Source organism: Aplysia californica, unplaced genomic scaffold (genome assembly GCF_000002075.1).
Source record: "Aplysia californica isolate F4 #8 unplaced genomic scaffold, AplCal3.0 scaffold00782, whole genome shotgun sequence".
NCBI lineage: Eukaryota > Metazoa > Mollusca > Gastropoda > Aplysiida > Aplysiidae > Aplysia > Aplysia californica.
Window position 1 is genome coordinate 348,722 of NW_004798052.1, and position 4,126 is coordinate 352,847.

Consider the following 4,126-nt stretch of genomic DNA (forward strand, 5'->3'; position numbering starts at 1 on the left):
AAAATTTTTATTGTTACTTAGAAGAGTTGTTTTAAACCACATATGTATTTACACTGAATTTAAACATTTTAACTTTTTAGCATTTTAAGTCAATTAGATAACCAGTCGTGAAGTGAGCTTTTTGCAAAGGTGAACAACTTGTGTTTCGCGCGCTCATATGACCTTAGCAGTTGCGAGCGCCGTAAAACCTTATACTATACATACACATACAGTCCTTGCTACCCCTTACACTCGCTCGCCGTTCTAGTTTATTCAGTATCTTACTTGTGCTTGGCGAGATACGGTATTATAATCCTCCCCACAAACCGTGCACATCACATGTGTTTACGTGCTCATAGACAAATTGTTGTTTTTCATCATCGGGCACAATTTGTGCTCTACGAAAGAATGAATCATAGATTCTTAGGTTGAAAATAGCAAAGGGTTCTGTCTGAATTCAAAGGACGATTGCAGCAAAATGAACCTTTATATTGAAGTACTTGCAATTTGTACATTTTCAGACTCAATTGACTCATTGAGAGAGATTGGGGGGGACGGGGAGCGGCTTTCAAGCAATATTTAGTGTTTGTATGCAAATCTTGTCATTTATTCTTTCTCATTACAATTGCTTACTTTTTGTAGAGAAGTTTCACTCGAGTCTTCCCATCTTTTTTTTCATAAATGCTGTTAGCATTATTTTTAGATGTTCTTTTTACTTATTTTTCCTCTTATATGGTGGGGGTAAAGAAATTGTATTACATGATACATGTATTTTTCCCTTTACTTGCTCTAGCTCTGTTGTATTGATTTCTTTCACAGATGCAGAAGTGCTGTTTGCTCTGTAGTGAAGCAGTCCAGCATTTGTAAGTGTGGACTGTGGTTTATTTTATGGCCCGATTTCACAGTGCATTCGCTGAATATTCAAGACGTAATATCTGTTGTGCATACGTTTTTCATTGGTGCGCTGCTGGAGTGATTTGTGAAAGGTTACTATGTGATAGTGATGGATGAGAGAATCATGGACTGTTCAAGTGTTAGTTTAAATTAGCGTGACTTGCTGAAATAAGAAGGTCTACAGTGTTGTTTACCTTCTAGTGAAAAACTGTAGATTCGTGAAATTGTTTTATAATGCTGTTTATATTGTGTGTGCTGCTAGGAAAGGAAAAAGGGTGGTTCGTTATCTCTTGATGCTACGACGTGCATGCTGATAGACAAAAAATTAATATAGATCTAGATAATTTGAGGAATATTAAGTCTGTTGAACTCAGTTTAACTGTTATCGTATCCATCAACTTAGATCAACTGCTTGATCAAAAAGATACTCGGAAAAAATGTTCTCTTGGTGTGTAGTCATTGTGTATTCATGATATTTTCAAAAGGTCATATCAAATGGCTTTTCTCTCATATAGTATTCTTGCAAAAGTTGATATGGAAAAGAATGTGCCTATTTATCTTTCAGTGCAGTTTTTTTCTCCAGTGTTGTAAAGTGTCTGAAAATTGTGCATGTGAAAAAAATAACCACTAGTCTTCATATTCCCGTGAAAGGGAAATTCATGCTGCATTCTTTGTGATTCCTTTTGCTGTGTATGAAACTGGAAGTTTCATTAAGGGATGTGTTTTGTAACTAAGTGAGTCTTCTATTATGATTTGCCGCGCATTTCTGTAAGTTGTGTTTGTGTGTATTCCCGTTTTGATTTTGAAGAAAAAATTGATTCTTGTAAGTTAACTATAATCTGTTCGATTTATTAGAATGTGGTGGTTATTTTCTTTAGACTTGTAGTCAATAAACTAAATACTTCATTGTTGACATGGAAATCGGTATGGTCTGTTTCTTTGAGATGTGCGTAGTAGTACGGTTCATCAAATTAGTCAGTGCTTTATATTCAGTGTGTGGGAAATTCATGATGCTGTGCAATTCTATACAAAGTAATTGCACAAGCGAGTATTGTGAATTTATTGTTTTATTCCATCCTGTGATAAGCCATGGAATGAACCATTGTGGTGCTTGATTAGCCTTGTTAGAATGGTCCTTGCTGTGAGTGGTTATCAAGGTGCATTGATAAGTTTATTCAAGTGAATCCTACAAATCTGTGTGGTTAATATATGAGCAGCGATGCTCTTTTTGACACAAGGTAATGACTTTCATCTCGAAAAAGTTATAATGTTTTCTATTTGTAGTGCATCAGGAAATCTGTTGTAGGATGGAACAGTGTGGAGTGGAGTGGTTTTTATTCAGGTTAGATTGATGCTACTAGTGTGAAAAGAGTGATTGGTTTGAGATTCGAGGCATTATGAAATTCATCTGAAAGTCATGGGTGATTTCTTACCTCTACACAAAGTCACTGAAAATGAGTTCAGGGTCTGGCTGTGAATTCTGAATGCTACAGAAGTATGATCGTTTAGATTTTTCATCCGCAAATCAGTGAAGATTTTCAAGGCATTCAGAGGTCTGGTGTGACAGTATTTTATGCTATGCTGTCTAATTCATGAACTGACAATCCTAGTGCTTTCATTGTCAGACCTCATAAGTGAGAAAAAGTGAAGGAACAGTGAAGCTGTGATATTTTACCCTTTTTTGGGGGACATTTTCAAAGTTGTCCAAGGCCCATTTACAGCCTCAAGAATTTTTAAACTTTAAATTTACACGTTTGTTGCTCCACTGGAAAGCTGAAAATGTAAGCACTTGTTGCCCCTAGAAAGTCTGGTTTGTTACTTTCTTTCGTTTCAACTATTTTTCAAATCCTTTAACTTTAAGTTTAAGTTGAGTCGAGCGTTGATCTCATTGATCTAGAGGGGGCTCTTGTGGTCTAGAGGTTAAGCGTTTGCCTCTCATTCAATAGGTCCCGGGTTCTAATCCAGAAAGTGACGGAAAATTTTCTTTCCTAAGATTTTCTTCTATCACACCCTTTCCTGCTCTTTAACAATGTTCTGTTGTCTTTTTCCCTCTCACCTCCTTTGCTCCCTCCTCAGTGCTCTTGACTCTTTCTACAGCCTTTCTACTGCTACTCCTTGGCTCCTTACTGCTCTCTTTCAGCCACACCCCTGATCTTGTGGTAGGAAAGCCCTCTCGGGTAAGGGCGAAAAATCTCGGAGGTCCTGTGTGCAAGTTGCACATGTTGAAGATCCCTTGGTGGTCCAAAATTGAAAGTAGGTAGGCCCCGCCAAAATTCAAAATTTCCTACCAACTGAAAATGTTAAATGTGTTCCACGTATGACATTATGCAGTTGTGAGCACGTAAAACACCGAGCAAAAAAAAAACATCAAAAAGATATGGCAGATTCTTCAGTACGACTTGCCCCTGTGGTAAAAAATTTTGTTACACATACCATGATGTTATACACAGTATGGAGGGGCTTCTTTTACCGGTATCCTCTTGACTGGTGTAAATTAAAATAGGAGGGTCTGGTGAAGTCTGGGTACCAGCACTGAAGTGATGTGTAATTTCCTCAACATCTGTGAATTCTGCGAAGTATCTCTAGAACTTAAAAAACTAAATACAGGAGGCTTTGTTTATTTATCCTTATGGACACAACTGTGCACAAGAATTAAATAGAGTCAGATAACATTTTCTCTAATTTGGTAAGTGGAGTGTGTAGTGCAAAAAGTGCTTCAAGATAGAAAAATGGAAGAAAGAGACTAGACTTGCGTCGATTGGGGGTGAGAGAAAGGCATCACCAGTGTACTGTTTGCGTAAACAATAGCCACACTGTATGAATGCAAGGATAGTGAATATAATGCGCCTGTTGTGCAATCTTTTGTTGGTGTATTGTCGAAGCTTGTTTTCATAGTCAGTGGCTGCTTAAAATCTTTTTCATACGCACATTTCTTCTAGCTCTTGTCGTTGATTTACACAGATTAAGAAAATGTTTTTTTTAGGCTCCAGCCAATATCTTTTTTAAAAATTGGAATTAAATTTTAAAGTGGCATGGAGAAATTCTTGAAAGGAATCGCCAGATATCTGCCCAATTACCAAAAGTAAAAGGCTGGCAACTGCCCATGAGGCTTTTATACTGAGGAATGGAATTTTTTTTAATGTACATCTAAAGGGTCCTTGACATCGTAGCTTCTGATTTTAGCTTCTTTCAATTTGAATAAAACGTAAAATTCAGCTTGAACTGTATGTAACTGGTAGGATACTTTCTGTTG

At 37.1% G+C, this 4,126-nt stretch overlaps 1 protein-coding gene across 1 annotated transcript in view; it reads left to right on the forward strand.

Moving 5' to 3' along the window:
* LOC101861912 (RNA-binding protein spenito) overlaps positions 1–2,674 on the forward strand; it is a 10,876-nt gene extending 8,202 nt beyond the window's left edge. Inside the window, exon 2 of the mRNA XM_005109479.3 lies at positions 799–2,674. The gene's annotated coding sequence lies outside the window, so the exon portion shown is untranslated. The remainder of the gene's footprint in view (positions 1–798) is intronic.
* The last annotated feature ends 1,452 nt before the right edge of the window (positions 2,675–4,126 follow it).